We start from the raw sequence: 11,534 nt of genomic DNA on the forward strand, positions 1-11,534 counted from the left end.
AGAAAATATTTTTGTTACAACTGCCATTTTGGCTGTTGTAATACTCTCAGGTCAAAAACACCTACCCCACCTTCAGCTGTCACTTGATTTAGAAGCATGGAAGCTATGGCAGACTCTGGTGCTTTCAAATGGAGAAGTAAAGGTAGAACTACACGAGTGCTTTTACCTGCGATAGCATCCGTTCTGATGCACGGAGATGAATCGCCAGTGTCATGTCGGATGCAACATTGTCGCTGCATGCATCAGACATGACACGACTGTCGGATGAAGACGCAACATGCATCGTTCAAATCTGACAGTCGTGTCGGATGCACACAGCGACAATGTCCGGCATTTCTATTACGTTAGATCCGACTTCGATTCATCTCAGTGTGTCGGAACGGATGCTTACGCAGGTAAAATCGCTTGTGTAGTTCTACCCTAAATGTTCTTGAATGATCCTCGGCTGCCATCTATGTACATACCGCAGGCAGCATGTTTGCAATCTGAAGAAATGGGACATGAAGTGACTGCAGGCAGGGAAGGTGGTATATCTGCCACTGTAGGGGTGGGCCATGGGCTATACTTATAAGACTTCACCATTATGTTTCTGGCAAAATAAAATCTAGCTATTTCCAACATGTTGTTGTCCAACTGTTTTTAAACTACTATTCCCAGAAGCCCCTTGCATAGGGTTGCCACCTGTCTGGTATTTTACCTGGCCGGTAAAAATGAAGCTTGATCCCAATGTTATTGATAGGGGAAATGCATAAAAATATAGGAAGGCCGGTATTTATTTGAAGAAAAGGTGGCAACCCCACCCTTGCAAGAGGCAGCGTTTTTTTTTTTTTTTTTTAAATCTTGGTGTCGTTTGCTTAGTTAATCTGAACTCAAATATATAGTGAGCCGCTGATTTTTACCAGCACGGTCTGGTTGTGGCATAAGCCAAAATCAGCAGTCCCAAAGCAGGACAAAGGTTCTAATACAGGAATCTGAAATGTTATTCAGAATGCTCGGGACCTGTGGTTTTCTGGATAACGGAAAATACATAGTCTTAGGGCGGCGGCCTTTCTGTAATTCTGAGCTTTCAGGATAACGGGTTTCCTGATAACGGATCCCGTATCTGTAGGTGCAAATAGGCCACACCAACACAATGCCCTCCATTCTAAGGAGATGTGGTGCAGAGTGACAGAGAATAAAATGAAAGCCAATGTGGTTTCTCATAGAATATTTTCTGCTAAATGTGAAGCAGGGAAACACCCCACTATGTTGGAATCTCAGAGGGTGATGCTTTCCTCCTGACATCTGCTAGTATTTTGGCAAGTTCTATGATTTAAAAGACATGAGCAGCGTTGCCCTGCTAAATATCATTGGAATGACTTTCCCTTCCTGTGTTTGGTTAAATTAGATTTGCAGGGATGCACTGATTGTCATGGGGGTTGGCTGCTAAATGAGGATCCTGGGAGTGGTAGTTTGATAAGAGCTAGTGAAAAGCAAATAAAGTTCAGCAACAGGTTTGTTTACAGTCTGTGAAAGTTTCTGTCTTTGTCCAGACACCCCTGTCCCCCTGTTAGTCTTGAGCAAGAGCAGCAGCAGCAGCTGTAATTGTGTGATTGTGGCAGCAGCCCTGGCACGCAATGTGTCCCTAACACAGGCTTTCTTTCCTTTTTCCTGACATTCACTGGAGGGGATGAAGGAGGGGATAGCACTGTTGGGGGTGGGTGATGGGGGAAAGAGGCTGGTTTAAGGATGCAGGGGCTGGAGTCACATGGATACACTCTTTTGATTAATGCCCAAATTTCCTGAGCTCTCAGACCCCTGGAAATACACAGGCTTTGCTGTAGGACAACTTCTACTTTTTTCTTTTAAATAAGAAAACTTAAAAAAAAGGAAAACTTGTATTCTTTGGAGATTGTTTTTTAAACCTAGGCATGGTTTACAAGGAGCAGGCAAGGATCCTGTAGGTTTTGGAGTAACGCAATTGGATAAGTTTTGCACCCAGATTGCGCTGCCCCAGTGCCCAGAACACTCAGAAATGACAGAGGAGAGTAAAGGAGGAGAACATGGGAAGGAGCTGGAGAGGCATCTGCGTCTGAGGGTCTGTGTTCTGAACGAGCTGCTAAAGACTGAGAGGGACTATGTGGGCACCCTGCTTTGAGGCCACTGGGAGCAACATCCAAGGGGTTGGAGAGCAACATGTTGCTCACGAGCTACTGGTTGGGGACCACTGCCTTAAGGGTTCATCACACTAATTCTGAAATCTGAACTAAAGGAGAACTAAAGGCTAACAAAAGATTGTGGATCAAACACAGCTTACTGTGCCAGTTCAGAGGTTCAGCGGCCCTATAACAGTAATAATTCATGGCTTCACTGGTGTAACTACCTATATAGCAGACCCTGCAGAGGGGCCCGAACCTCAGGGTCTGCTGCATCATAGTCCCCTGACCCATCTTTCACCTTTAAAATAGCGTTGCAGTACCAGCCCGGGAGGTGCTGGGCAAGAGGGTCCGGAGGGGGGGCTAGGGGAAGAGAACTGTTAGGTCCCCTCCTAGAACTGTGCTAGGCTCCCTCCTAGATTTTTAAGTGGTTCTGCCATGTTATGCCACTGTATGCCTTCCAAAATGTCCCCATATATATATTTATATATATAATGTCCCTAGCTCAGGTAACTGACAGTAGTTTAGAGCATGAGCTACTGCATGCATCTTGTGAGACACAGATCATTACTGCTGTAGGGTGTGATGTCCTTGAACTGGTACAGAAGTGTATCTAAGATATGCTGTGTCTAGAATAGTTTTTGCGGAGCTTTAGTTCTCCATTAAACAACAAATATCTATGCATAATTCTTTTTAAAACCTTATAAGAGCCATGTGTGTTAGGTACCCCACCACATTTACCCAGCCTGAACCTTCCCCCCATATAAAGATGGACTTCCCACCAGTCATGTGCTCAAAGTGGCCTTGTAAACACTGTACCAATATAGCTTTAGGCAAACATCACTTGAGGAATTTCTGACCAACACTGTACAGAAAACAGTGACTGGCAAATGCCTGTAACCACTTCCTATATAAGAAGTATATATAGTAACCATGCTGCCTTAAAGGGGTTGTTCACCTTCAAACAATTTTTTTCAGTTCAGTTGGTTTCAAACTGTTCACCCGAAATAAAGACTTTTTTCCAATTACTTTTTATTACATCAACTAATGTAAAAATTTGTAACAGCTCAGAATCTGCACCTGGATCACTGAGCTGCCAGACTGACACACCTGAGACACTCATTTTAAACTTCAACATTTTTTGTGACCCCCACAACTGGAAGAGCACAAAATCCTCAGCCCTTATCTGATCTTATAGTCTATAATAGTATTTTCACAAATGTTTTTATTTGTTTTCAAAAAGCATGTAAAATAGTTCGTAACAGAATTATAACAAACAGAAGAAAAATAATATAAACAGTCAGTGTCAAGTACAGATTCCAATAATAAAAAGCAGAGACAACTATAATGATCTAAGGTTATGCCAAGTGATTGCAAAAGAGAGAATTGGGTAAGCATTCCCCAAATTGCAGATATCGAAAGCTACTCACGGTTAGATAATCCGAAGACGGCAAGGTAAAGCAGTAGAGACCCATAATTATGGTAGAGTGGTAGTAAATAATTAGTTCAGATGATGACTCCTGGGGGGTCCCCTTGTGGTCGAATGTTGTAAGTTATCCGCAGATCTGAACAGGTGGTCCGCCTCACAGACAAGATCGGTTCCCAGCAGCAGCTCCCTTTCATACCACGTGGTGTTTTGAAAGGTTTGGATAGTAAGTGATTTCGTGAGTGGCAGAAGGGTGTTTATGTAAGACATCCAAGTGTCAAAAAACAGTTCTGTGTTTTTTACCTTATGTGTTAGGGTTTCTATCCAATCTAGGTGGAAAATATACTGTAATTTTTGCCGAACCAGAGAAAAAGGCGGAGGGATTCGGGATAGCCAAGTGTGTAGGATGGATTTCCTGGCTGCCGCCACCAGTCTTTCTGCCAGTGCCCGCTCCGGTTTGGAGATGGGTAGGGTAGAGTGCAATTTGCTAAATATAGCCCAAGTGGCAGTAATGGGTAGCGTTTTACCAGACAGGTTTTCCCAATAGCTGGCGACCTCCTTCCAGAACTGCTGTATAAGTGGGCATGACCATAAGCAATGTATCAAGTCAGCTGTGGGTGTTTCACATCTTAGGCAGTGATCCGAGTGTGCCGTACCTATGTGAAATCTCTTTAAAGGTGTCAGATAAGTATGGTGTAGCAGTTGTATGGACATTTCCTGGTATATGCTAGCAGGCAAAATTTTCATCATGCGAGTGTGATATCGAAGGATGTCCACATTATCAGCTTGTGGAATGATTGATTTCCATTTCGTGAAAGCCGTAGTGGCATTATCTGCATCAAGAGTGGTCCTAATCTGTTTGTAAATGTGTGCAGTAGATTTAATAGTATCGTGTTTTGGCCATAGTGAATCAAGTAGGTTATTTTTGTCCTTATCCGTTAGTTTGGTCAGTCGTTGTGCAACAAAATGTAAGAGCTGAAGCAGTGAGAATTGATGGAGTTGCAAAAATGGGTAGTTTTGAAGCAAGGTTGAGGTGGGTTGCAACGCGAAGGTAGGGGTGACTATGTCTTTAATATTTTGTAAGCCATGTGTCTGCCAAGCTTTAAAAATCAGACTATTCAAGTATAATAGTATTTTCACATTACCTTTTTGTATAGAGTCAGTGTCAAGAATGTGACGTATAACTTTACACTTCTAATGACCATGAATGAAGCCCATGGGAACAATTTTCTGCGGGAGAGACAAAGCACACAGTGCATAATAGCTACTATATCAAGGTGAAGGTATCTTTCCTCTTTTTTATTTTAAGGCGTTTGAAGAATAACAAAGCATCTACAGATGGTCACCGCTATATTTTCCGAGGTCGAATCAACACAGAAGTGATGGAGGTGGAGAATGTTGATGATGGAACAGGTAATTGTGTTATTAAACAAAACAGTTATTTATAAGAGTAATGAGAGAAACAGCTCGCCTTCTGTGCAAACAAGAAAGGTCATACGGATGGTTCAGTCTAAATGAGCTTTTCCTACAGACTGTCCTGTCCATAGTAAATTTTCTGTTGTGCTTAAAGTTTTTGAATTATTTGCCTTTCTCTTCTGCCGTTCTCTCTGCTTGGAGTATGAAATACTGTCTTCATGGAACTCCAATTTGAGGGTTGTGTAGCAGCTAATGAAGGAGCAGCAGAAGTTCGCTATGAGCTTGAGAGTGCTATCTCATTTTGAATTCTACAGTAGTTGGTGTTTAGAGCTATCCTGAAGAAAACTACATAATTATCCTTAAAAGAAGCTCAGCATTTACTTGGTTCCTGGCCAGTTCAAGTGAAAATGTTAATCCCTGTGTAGTGCCTTAAAGAAATGGGCATTGGAAATGAAAGTGTAGAATACACACCCCTAAGGGTAGTATTTCATTCACCAGCTGTGGTAGAGCAATTGCCTATTGATAAAACTGTTCTTGGGGTGCTATGTTTCCATGCAGCAGAATTTAACATTCTATTTTTTCAGACTTAAACTAAATAAACAGCATCTCTCAGAAATAGAATGTCATAACTTTTAAAAACAAAGCCTTTAAGTTCATAGCAACTATTTCTATACAGTGAACGAGACAAAGCTGTATTGTTGTGACACTCGTTGCATTACATTCCCCCATACTGATACTGGAGCACCCACTTACTGTATAGATATATATTTCTGAATACAAATCAGTTTTGTAACTGCATCTACAGTATACTGCTATGTGTTTTGAGTAATTAAACATGAAGATGGCACCATATGTATGCTGATATCTATTTTGAGATCATTTCATGTGAAGCTGGCATTGTGTTAATACTGGTATGTGTTCTTGGCACATTTAGGGGCACATTTACTTCGCTCGAGTGAAGGAATAGAATAAAAAATACTTAGTATTTCGAAGTATTTTTTTGGCTACTTTGACCATCGAATTGGCTATGTCCACCTTCAAATCGAACTAAAAACCGTTCGTCTGTTCGATAGTCAAAATACTGTCTCTTTAAAAAAACTTCGACCACCTACTTCTCCACCTAAAGCCTACCGAACCTCAATGTTAGCCTATGGGGAAGGTCCCCATAGGCTTTGTAGCCAATTTGTAATCGAAGGAAAATCGTTCGATCGATGGATTAAAATCCTTCGATCGTTCGATTGAATGAATAGCGCTAAATCCTTCGACTTCGATATTCGAATGATTTAACACTGACAGTTGAATATCGAGGGTTAATTAACCCTCGATATTCTACCCTAAGTAAATGTGCCCCTAAATGTAGTGGCAATGCATTTGGTCTACCAAGAGCTCCAGCAGGTACAGTTAACATGAAATAGGCCTTGCAGCTCGAATGTATCGTGTTACTGTTTTATCTGGGGTAATATGTACAAAAGTACATTCAATTACAGCCTCACTGGGGATATATATTGTTGGCCTGGTGACCAACAATATTAAGGGTGAAGGAGGTGAAAGCATTTAATCAAAGAATTGTTATGGGGAAGGCTATTTAAAGGAGGACTAAAACTTAAAACAAGTAGGCAAGGAATGTTGTACATTATGTTTTGTGCTTCTGTAACAGCCCAAGGAAACCACAGCCCTTTAGCAGTAAAGATCTGTGTCTCCAAAGATGCCCCAGTAGCTCCCCATCTTCTTTTCTGCTGATTAACTGCACATGCTCTGTGCTGCTGTCACTTACTGAGCTTAGGGATCCACGCACAATATACAGTACACAGAATATAAATATAAGGCTGATTTATAATCAATACAGATAATTACAACCTGACAGCACAGAAACCAGTGCACCAAGCATCAGAATTGAATAATCAGACCTGTATTACAGACCAACCTCATTTTCTACTTGTTAATTTGTGACGGCCCCTAAGCTTAGCTTCTCAACAGCTGCTCAGAGCCCACTGAGCATGTGAGTGTCACAGACACTTTCCAAGATGGTGACCCCCTGTGACAAGTTTGAAGTCCTGGATCATTGCTGCTATTGACAAGCTGAAACTTTAGGCTGGTGCAATACGTTCAGTATATAAAACATGGCATTTTTAGCCACATTATTTTTTAGGGTTTAGTTCTCCTTTAGATAGATGTGCCTACAGTGGGAGTGGTCAAAAGGGGCATGGAGCATACTGGTCTCCAGAATCCCTTATTCCAATACCATCATGTTAGAATGGGCAGTTGTACAATAGCTGTAATACGTACATGCCGTTGGTATAGATTATGGTTCTAGGATGTAGCTGGGATGGCCTGACAGGGCCTTTTACTCGTGGAATGCGTTTACACAATAGGGTAGACTGGATTGTACATTTTTCTCCCTGGAAACATACAAACACACATCTGCTTGGAGACACAGAATGGCAATAAACCGGAATATTTAGTCATCCACTTCCTGATGGAGCGAATACTAAATACTTTGAGACCCTGACATTTCCTCATTTGTATATACAATGCTTAACTGTCTAATAATTTATTAACATGCACAGGATTACCCACATGTTTATGCACAGAATTACTGAAGGAGGCTGAATAGAAATGTAACATTTATTGAAGTATAAAATAATAATGAATGAGAGTATTATTGTATGTTACTTGTAAAGCACCAACATTCTCTACTGCACCATAGAACAGAGAGAGAGAGAAAGTAAACACAAATGGATGTGTATTTATAAACAGAAATGTGTGGCCCTTCTTAGTTATATGAGATTACGCTCAGTAATGTATTGGAAAAGATTATTCTGCACAGAGAGACACATACAGTGTGTGTATGTATATATATATATATATATATATATATATATATATATATATATATATATATATACACACACACACACACATACATTTATACATATATATATATTAGAGGAAGAAAGCACTCATGGCAACAATCTAATAGAGGCAAATATAATGCCTCCTATAATTGCACCCCTTCATTCAGAAATCCCTTGTGTCTGGGGCATAGCTGTGCCGTGCACCTCTGTCGCCTATGTCTTGGCAAAAACCATGTAAGGGGGGGGTGGGCCAATTGGGAGAGGTTTGTGCCATGTGGGGTAGGACTGAGTGCAGACCCAGAGATGCCAAACTGGATTTATATGTCTATGAAGGTTTTCATTCATCCAGGTCATAGTATACCTATTAGATGTAAATCTAAAGCAACTGGATTTAAAGTAAATGGGGGGGGGCATCTGGGCTGTACCTGTCAGGACACTGGCCCCACTCCTTTCTGTTACTGCCCTTGCCCCCTTGCCATGCTACTTGCTCCACCGCTTCAGATGATATCAGAGGATAAGTTTGGTTTCAGGTGCAAATTACTGGCAGCAGGAGATAGACCTGTTACTGTGCATGATAAGAGAGAGAGTCCGTGATCTACCCATATCCCACCCCCAGATGTCACAGATCTGCCCATTCATCACAAACCCACCCATTTCACGAAACAGTTGGAGCTATACTTTATACAGATTTATACACCTGCTAAAACAGGGATTTGCTTTCTTACAACAAATAAAAGTTGATCCATAATTAAAAAAATTAAAAAAAGATTTGTCAAAAGTAAAATTATACATACATACATACATACATCATTGATGATGTTCCTCAAAGTAATGTGAGTTTTATCACCTTTCTAGCTGATTTTCACAGCAGTGGAAACATGGTTGTCAATGGTTGGAAGATACATAATACAGCCAAGAACAAATGGTTTGTCTGCATGGCGAAGACCCCAGAGGCCGCCGTTCCCCTTGTGGTGTGTTTGTGTGCATGGAGGAGACGTGATGCATCTTCACCCTTTTAATTAAATAAACATACATGGGGGCAGTACACATGCCCGGGTAGCCTCCTCCTGCCGCTGCCACCCTGTAGTCAGCCCCGGGCACACTCAGATGGGAAGACTCTGGGAAGCGACGTTTGGCTCACCCGTCATGCCTGCCCAAAGCCTGTGAGCTGAGCCTCAGCCTCTTTCACATGCCGTCAGTAGCCAGGGAGGAGAAATCGAGCACTGAAGGATGGATGGTCGCCGTGTCGCCTGTTTTGAAGAGGACAGGAAGTGGAGTTTTGGTAAGTTATTTCTTTATAAGGCTTTGCAATTTAAAAGTTTCATTTGTTTTGGTGTTTATTTTTCCTTGTATACTAACGAATTTTCTAAAAAAAAAAATTTGATGTTACTGGTCCTTTAAGTTTAACTCCTTAAAAATAAAAAATAAATACCAAGAGATAAAGTATGAATGTTCATCAGGCTGGTTCAAGATAAAAAGTAATATTTGGTGGCATAATGGACAAAAATGAAAGAAAGTAGATCAAACTGACATCAAATATGATTGCTTATTTACAAAATGATTGCTTATGAACCTAAGTGAGTGAAAACTGAATGACAAGTAACAGTGCGTTATTTCTGATAGAACATGGAATACACTGTCATTTTGCAACAATAATCTCTTAAATAAGGGTAAACTAATTTTTTGGACACATCAAACCCACAAATCTGCAATCTGATGGGATCACAAGAACCCTTTAGTAGGAATTTTCCAGACAGCCTGACATCACTTATTTTCAGTATTAAGGCACATGTGATTAATAATCATATGAAAACCAACATGTGTTATGTGAATTCCAATATCAATATTAGTTAGTGTCACTTTCCTGAGAGAGACATGGAAATTCTGGTTTTCACTGTGTTAATTGCAAATAAGCAAACTGCTGTAGCTATTACTATATGTTTATTTGCAAATATAGAAAACATATATGACAAATAAATTATGACTGGTAGACAAAAAGTTAGTGAGATTAAGAAAATGACAAATAAATAATAAGTAGCTGAACATTTGACATGCCAAGTTCTTGGCTTCCTCGCCCTTGAGCAATCTTGGAGAGGTCATTAACCAACCTTTCAAAGATGTTGGCTGCGTTCAAATCACAGTCATAATTTACATAAATATCAACCACACCTTGCGCATCTGCAGAGATAACATATAGGAAACAAAGTTAATTAGTACTGATGCACTTCATGATGCCTGCGTTAATCAGAAGCATGCAGCGGAGAGTCATTTGAATGCAGTGTTTAACCCTGCGACCCTTTATTATTCATATTTCCATACCTGCACAAATTCTTGTCAGTGTCTGAATCACCATCCACTTGTGATCAAAAGAACTAGTAGATGTTTCCAGTATGTAAAGGAAGATTTCCTTAAAGAAAACCTATATATAATAAATAAAAAAAAAAATGGGGTTACCCATGCAGGAAGTGGTTAGTCAGTGGTTAGTCATCCTATATCTGGGTCGTCATCTGTCCATGGTGCCCAGACCTTATTGAATTTCTCTGGACAGTCCCTTTTCATATATAACAGCTCTGAAATGTTGAAATATGTGTCCCTATGTTCCTGATCTTTTTTAATGTTATTGCTTTGTGGGACTGTGATAACCAATAAAATGTGCAGTAACCAATAAAAAAATGTCATGTTGACCAGTAAATGCTGCCTGTTGATTTGGTTGCTATAGGTAACTAGACCTGTAGCATACTTAGCACTGTTTATCATATAACCCCTTTAATGTCAATTATTGTGTTTTAGACTGGTCTGGTCTGGTGGTATAAGGTCTTTTATTTCAGTATGTCCAAATTTTTGTTGTGGTCGGATTATGTGATAAAGCAGATTATATAATTGAAAACATTATCTGGCACCAATGAGCTAACAGGAGGCAGGGTGGGCCTTCAGTTGGGAATTTCTTCTATATTTGTACACTTTTTTTTGGTCATAATGATATTTAAATATTTCCAGTAATGTTACCTTTTGTTTCATTCTAGATCTCATGAATTGCATTCCAAGGTACCCCCCCCAAGCAAACACCTCACAAAGCGAAATGGTCGAGAGTCACAACTAACTATATAGTATACGAAATTAAACTGTACTGCCCTTCAAAGATAGCTTGAATGCAAAGACGGCACCACTCTGGTTATGTTTGTAAAGTTTTTGCTTTATTGCAAAAATGTTAGAGAACTTACTATGTTTGTAATAATACAGTTGCGCAATAAAATTATTAAAAAAAAAGAAAAGCTATTCTGCGCACTCAGGTCACATAAGTCTGGTTAAATACCGTCTCAATAAGTGGCCATGATAAATGGGGTTGCTTAACATTTGATACCATTTACTTCTCTTTTAAGAACCTTACAGTAAATGCCTAATATCTAGTTCACTTTTCCAGACCAATAAGCAGTGCCAAATCTTATATTGGCTCCTCAATACTTACTTTGGGTCTGGAGGCCCATCAGACAGTGGCTTCATAGACAATTTACATAGTGACCTGAAGACTAGAAAGGCATCTTTTTGTAAGATATGGGAGAACTTAGCACCAGGAGTAGGGGCTGAAGTGTTTCCAGATTCCTAAAACAAACAAAAATACATCATATGACATGCAGAAGCAGCACTATTTCTTCTCACTAAGCATTATATTAAATACTGTTGTTATGTGTTGGATTCTAAAGC

At 40.1% G+C, this 11,534-nt stretch overlaps 2 long non-coding RNA genes across 3 annotated transcripts in view; one reads left to right on the forward strand and one right to left on the reverse strand.

Moving 5' to 3' along the window:
• Positions 1-11,303, forward strand: part of LOC121394738 — a 124,938-nt gene extending 113,635 nt beyond the window's left edge. Inside the window, exons 2-4 of one of the 2 annotated variants that reach the window (XR_005961984.1) lie at positions 4,871-4,974; positions 8,688-9,114; positions 10,856-11,303. This is a non-coding gene — a long non-coding RNA (uncharacterized LOC121394738). Of the gene's footprint in view, positions 1-4,006; positions 4,975-8,687; positions 9,115-10,855 lie in introns of those variants that run through there. The other variant, XR_005961983.1, reaches the window with a different exon arrangement.
• LOC121394737 lies at positions 9,195-11,429 on the reverse strand. Its single transcript, XR_005961982.1, has 3 exons — positions 11,299-11,429; positions 10,152-10,251; positions 9,195-10,010 (listed from the first exon to the last, which is right to left on the reverse strand). It is a non-coding gene; the product is annotated as an uncharacterized LOC121394737 (long non-coding RNA).
• Between the last annotated feature and the right edge of the window lie 105 nt (positions 11,430-11,534).

This window comes from Xenopus laevis, chromosome 6L (genome assembly GCF_017654675.1).
Source record: "Xenopus laevis strain J_2021 chromosome 6L, Xenopus_laevis_v10.1, whole genome shotgun sequence".
In the NCBI taxonomy this organism is placed as follows: Eukaryota; Metazoa; Chordata; class Amphibia; order Anura; family Pipidae; genus Xenopus; species Xenopus laevis.